Consider the following 6,439-nt stretch of genomic DNA (forward strand, 5'->3'; position numbering starts at 1 on the left):
ACACACACACACACACACACATACACACACTCATATCCAAGGATATATCCCAAACATATAAGAGCTGAGAATCGGGGAAAAGAGAAGAAAACAAAAGGAAATAAACCAGAAGCAATAGAAATGCAAAGACCACTAATGATATTGTGTCATAAAATGAGGAATATGTATAATTTAACCCTCGGTCCTTGTGACTCAGGAAAACTTAAGAAACAAAAAAAATTTAAAAGAAATAGAAAAGAATGAAAATTTAAGAAATTTCTTTCTCATTGAGGCCTTGCCAACCATTTAAATCACAGTTTAAACTCCCTGTCGACCTCTGTCTTCTACTCATCTTTTTCCATTTTTTATCATTTTTTTTTTTTTCCTCTCCTGGGCAGGGATTTCTGTGAGATTTTTTCCACTGAGTGCCTTAAATAGTAGTTCCTGGTACATAGCACAGACTCAATACATGGATTTTTTTTGAGTGAATGAAAAAATGCCTTTAAAAATTTTTATTATGAAGTAGAGTAGGGTTAGTAATAGGATGATGTAGAACCAGGACTGATTTTTTAAAAAAAGTGAATATGGGCAGCAATAATTCTTGTTTAAAAGCTCATGGGAAGAATCTTCTAGAAAGGAAAAAGTTGAAGAAGCATGAGTTAGAGATGAGGATTGGAGTCAGGTCCCTGAGAACACAGAGGGGCAGGACCTCCCTCACATGGGAAAGAACTAGCCTTTGCATAGAAGAGGGACACTTCCTCTGATTTTTTTCCTGTTTATATTTTATAGTACTTCAAGTGACATCTTCCTCTGATTTAAGATAAGAAAAACAGTGTGCAGATGTGTGTACACTTATAGATACAATGGGTGTGAGGATGGAGGGCAGGGAAAGGAAGGAACAAAGTTGGTTCATGAAGGGCCAACTGTGTCCTGAAAACATTCTTAAAATATTTACATAATAGAGCTTAGATTTGAGCCCTAATTGTAGTCCTTTAGTAAATTTTGTAAGCTGCTACAGAAACAACACCACCACCATTTTTTCTTTAAGAATCAAGTCTTTCCAAAGGGAGAAAATAGAGAATCATTGTCTAGAGTCAAGGAAAGACTAGTACATGAACTAATTCATCTCCCTGACACTGAGAATTTGTTCCTTGGGGAACTCAAGCCTAATTATGTTGGCACCAACCTAGAGCTGGTCTGGAATTTATTCTTCCCATGATAGTGATGACATATCCTACACAGAAGCAGCAAGAACATAGTTATAAATTGTGTATCTCAAAAATGCACACTTGACACTCTGGGAGGCCGAGGCAGGCGGAGTGTTTGAGCTCAGAAGTTCGAAACCACCCTGAGCAAGAGCGAGACCCCATCTCTACTAAAAAAATAGAAAGAAATTAATCGGACAACTAAAAATATATAGAAAAAATTAGCCAGGCATGGTGGTACATGCCTGTAGTCCCAGCTACTCGGGAGGCTGAGGCAGAAGGATTGCTTGAGCCCAGGAGTTTGAGGTTGCTGTGAGGTAGGATGACGCCATGGCACTCTAGACTGGGCAACACAGTCAGACTCTGTCTCAAAAAAAAAAAAAAAATGCACACTTGAGTTCAGGCTCAAGAAACTATTTCTCCAATTACCACCCAACAAGACAAAACTCATAATGAATGTTAGAAAATCTATTTTTATCTTTTTAATGATATGTTTGAATGATCTTTAAGATAGGAAGATTTTGTCATCTTAATAATCTTTCCATGCTAATCATTTTGATTTTTTAGATGGAATTTAGATTTTAGCTGGCTAAAATCCAAGTAATGTCCTTGTTAGGAACATAATTATTCAATTCTTAAAAAATAAAAAAGCAAATGATTCAGTTTATAGAAACTCTTAAATTTCTCCTAGTAAGAGCTTACTGAAAGAATTCATGCATGAGACAGGTAATTTCTCATTAAGTAGCTCTATGCTGAGAGATTAGAGAGCCCACTCCAAACCTAGAAAACATGGAAAAACTCTCAGGAAAAAGGGCAGAAAGAAGGCTAAAAAAGAGATGTATAAAAAAGTCTAGCCCCAGGGAAAAAGGTACTTCAAAGAACAAATCCATCCAAAAGAAATGTCTAAAATTACCCTGTGTTGAATTTTTTTTAATTCTAGAAATGTTAAGACAGAACTCAGCAACAATTTGAAAATCTGTGTGTGGTGGGTTTGGAAGATGAGTGTGGAACAAAGTTGTACCCTTTAAAATATACATGAAATGTTTTAAAAATCATCACTGTGTAGAAAAAAATATCCTATGTAGAAAAAAATTTAATTATTGAATTAGATGTGAGTCAAGATGCAGCAATTCTAAGTTGTTCTTAGGTCCTTATTTACTGTTATTTTAAAAAAATTTTTCCCTCAAGTTTTCATTAATAAACTAATTTCTGAAAAACAGAGAAAGTAGAAGGAAAATAATAAACTTATTCTAAACATTTTTACTCTCCCTGGGTACAAAGTACCATATGTTCTTAAGTTGTTGCTCTACCTTGTCAACAAAGAACTAGTTGGACTCAAATGACTTCCTTGCTTCCTGATGTTTTGAGTCTTTGAGTTGTTTAATATCAATAAAGTTGCATATTAGTTTAATTGCATAACATTCGTGCTTTTCTGCCAATTCATAGATCCCTTTTGATTTGATATTTTGATTTGGTTTATAATTTTGAAAAGGCATAGGTGTGAGAGACTACATAGACAATCAACAATGGCCAAACCATTATATATATAACAATAAAACTCTGACCCACAGCCTACAGCCAACAGCTCAGGAAACTAACCCATTATCCATAGTAACCAGCCAGTTATAGGTCAGACTTGTAAGAAGTCTGATTGCTATCAATCAGAAGTCCAGAAAGCCAAATAATAACCCTTGTAACAATGGGCCTCAAATGGCCAGGATGTGATTAATAACTGACAGCTTTCCTAATTTTGGCCCACCCTCTCAACTTAGGACCAACCAGAGAAAGCCCTAACAAGCACATAAAATGTTCCGTGTCTAGTGAGTCCACCTAAAGCTTCCCTAGGCCAACACCCTCCAACCAGGGTAGACCTGAAGCCGTCCCTTTTTTCCACCAGAAAGCTTTCCTGCCTTTGAGTCTCTGCAAAAAAGTAAGTGATGGTTGCTAACTCCCTTGCTATAGTAAGCTCAAAATAAATAGTCTTTGCTTGTTCTTATTTGGTTGGTCATTGTTTATTTCTGCACATTCTCTTGTAATTTCACCTGCAGCCAATTCTTATGGCACCAGCTCTTTCTTCAATAGAGCTTTTGCACCTCAGTCTCTCTGTGTGGAAGGCTTTTCCCTTCCCTCCCTATTTAGCTAAGTACTACTCATCCTTTAGGTCTCGTTCTATAGTCCCTTTTGTAGGGTTCCAGCTAGGTCAAATCAACCCAACCAGGTCAAATTCTTCTAGCTTCAAGTACTTAATTTTTGAAAATACTAAAAGGGTCTGAATCAAATTAATATCGATCTCTCCCACTACATTTTAGTGGTCCCAAGGGCAGTAATTGTGCATTTTTCTCACCATTGTATTCTGAGATCCTAGCCTGGCATATGATAGGTGCTCAATAAATATCTACTGACTTGACAAATAAAACAATAATTCCTGTACTAACAGGTTTTACAAGAAATACACCACTTAATAATAGGGTCTAGGAATGATTGACTTCTGGAGGCTCCAATTTTTCTGAACCACTCACCTTTTAAGTAAGGTCCATGAGTTTAAGACTTCTCAATATTGCAGAAATTTCCACTGGAAATTTCCCCTGCTAACTCTCTCTGATCCCCAAGAGTATCTTCATCTTTCGTTAGGTACTGGACAGACTCTTAGGTGCCTTTAGGACTCTGGTGTTGATGGTAATTCCTCCAGCAGCTTTAATGTTTCAAGGCCAAGTGTAGCCCTCTGTGGCCTCGGTCCCTTGTCCATACTTCTGTACATTTTACTCTATTTATTTATATCTTTTCCCCTTCCAGACCCCAAACTCCTTAAAATAGAAGCCTATGCTCTATTCACCTTGCACAAAGCAAACACTGCATACGTATTTGCTGAATGAATAACTGAGCCACAACAATTGATTAGTGACTATGTGCTAACCAGGTACCAACAGATCATAGCTTTTATTTTATTTAATCTTCACAATAACCCTGTGAATTAAATATTGTTATCTTCCTTTTCTAGATAAGAAAAATGAGTCTGAGATAGGTGGCAATTCTCGTTGGAGGTCACATATCAAGGGAATAGCAAAGGTAGGTTTTGAATTCAGACATATCACTCTCCAAATTCTGTAATATAAACTCAATGCTATATTAAAGGTAGATTCTAAATTTTAAGTCTGTTATCTAAAGTGCTAGTCTGTCTAATTTTCTTTGTTACACAATATAGTTCCCATTATCCCTCTAACTCCCCTTTCATGGTCTCTACACATCATGTTTAAGGAGTATACATAAGTTCATCAATGAAAATACTTAATCCTATGTCATCTTTAATATTTACCTTAAAAATATTGCTTAGAAGGGGCCAAGATGGCGGATGAGAAAAGCCGCCAGTCAAAGTGTCTCTGAAAAAAATACAAATTTTAGAAGAAAGAGAAAAAAATAAACTAGCAGAGAAACATAGATCGGGTGAGGGTTGGAAGGAAGGGTGCTTGAAACTACAGGAGACTCCACGGGAAGATGTTGCACAGGAGAGCTGGAAGGAGAAAGGTCCCCAAGAGTCTTGGAGACCAGCGACAAGGGTAGGTGGAGCAGATAACTTTCCCCTCTCTTGCATCTCGGACTCTCGGTGGGCTCTTGAGCGGTTGGAGAGACCTGCCGATACCAGCCCAGAGACGGCTGCTGCCAGTGAGCAGTGGCCTCTTGCGGACATGGCGCTGGGCTCCCAGCTCCCTCAGGGCACTTCCCCGGGGTGCAGACCTGAGCCTATTGGCAGATGCCATAGTGCTCCATTCTCTCCTTCCCCCTCCCTACCTGTGGATGCCCAGAGAGACAATTTAGCCATTACACAGAGGCATCTCCAAGGAACAGGACCTTTCCTTTTGGGGCCCTACAGCAGACTGAGGGGTACTCAGACTCTGAGTTCCCTACCCGCCAGCCCTCCCAGGTGCTGCTGGCCTGGGGACTCCAGGAGAGCGGGGCAAATCCCAAGGTGCAGTGAAATCGATACAACTTGGGCACCCTGTAGGTGATTCAAGACTGGCACCCCTCGCCCTGGCAGGATCAGGGATTGATCTCCAGGGCCCAGGGGACAGGCCTGCAGACCAGACCCGGTACACCCAGGTCAGATCACACTGACCCGGGGCACAGAAGGGAGATCTGTGAAAGAGCCTACTGAGGAGTGTGAGCCTTCAGGGGCAGATCAGCGTGCGTGAGCAGCAACCCTTCTTCCAAAAGAAGGCAGTGTACCCAGCTCAGGCTGCAATCCTGGGTAGGGAAACTCCTGGCCCACATCATAGCCAGGGGAGATCCATCGGCCTGAGGTCCCGCTTGCTGGCAGAGGCCTAGGAGAGGCAATGGAGAGGGGGAGAGTGAAGGGGAGCGAGACCTGCTCCAGAGTGTGGGTCTTGGACAGCCCCACCCCCCAAGCCCAGACTTTCAGCTGAGTGCAGCCATTTCAGCCCCTACTGGCAGCTTTTCACAGAAACAAAGAACAGAACTATGACCCCTGCTAACAGCAGTTGTGGAGCCTGAGGTCAGGCTTACCCAACCCAGCCCCACCCAGACTCACTCCCAGTCCTGCCTCCACTGAGGTGGAGAATAAGGACACACCTGGAAGTCCGAGGGCCCCCCCCCACCACCACCCAAGGCACAAGAGGGCCTCTCCAGAGGAACAAGAGCTAGCTACAGGACCCAAAAACAGCACTACAGCTCGCTGCTCCCTGAAAGTGCCACCTACTGACAGAGAGGTCATCCTGTACACACTTCTACGGCATCTACTGATTCATCATAAAGGGTATGGTCGAATCTCACCCACAAACACCACCTACTGGCTCAGAGACTAAACAGGGCATGTCATTATCCAAATGAAAATCTAAAGGCAAGAAGGAACAACTGATCCAGATGGAAAGGAACCAGCAAAAGAACTCTGGAAGTATGAAAAATCAAATGGAAAGCACACCCCCAAGGAGGAACAACGGCTCCCCAGCAATGGACATTAACCAAACTCAGACCACTAAAATGACAGGAGAAGAATTGCAAACATGGATTGTAAGAAAATTGAATGATATGCAAGAGAAAATGGATAACCAAACAAAGAAAACACAAAAAAAATCCAGGACTTGGAAGAAAAATTCACTAAAGAAATTGAAATACTAAAGAAAAAACAAACCGATCTCCTGGAAATGAAGGGCTTATTTAGGGAACTAGAAAACATAGTGGAAAGCCTCAAGAACAGGGTAGATCAAACAGAAGAAAGAATCTCAGAGAATGAAGACAACTCC

At 41.0% G+C, this 6,439-nt stretch overlaps 1 pseudogene; it reads right to left on the bottom strand.

Annotated features, from left to right (window-relative positions):
- Window positions 1–4,939, bottom strand: part of LOC105805490 — a 69,094-nt pseudogene extending 64,155 nt beyond the window's left edge.
- Window positions 4,940–6,439: the final 1,500 nt, after the last annotated feature.

The sequence above is a fragment of the Propithecus coquereli genome, unplaced genomic scaffold, assembly GCF_000956105.1.
Source record: "Propithecus coquereli isolate 6110/MARCELLA unplaced genomic scaffold, Pcoq_1.0 Scaffold13, whole genome shotgun sequence".
Classification (NCBI taxonomy): Eukaryota; Metazoa; Chordata; class Mammalia; order Primates; family Indriidae; genus Propithecus; species Propithecus coquereli.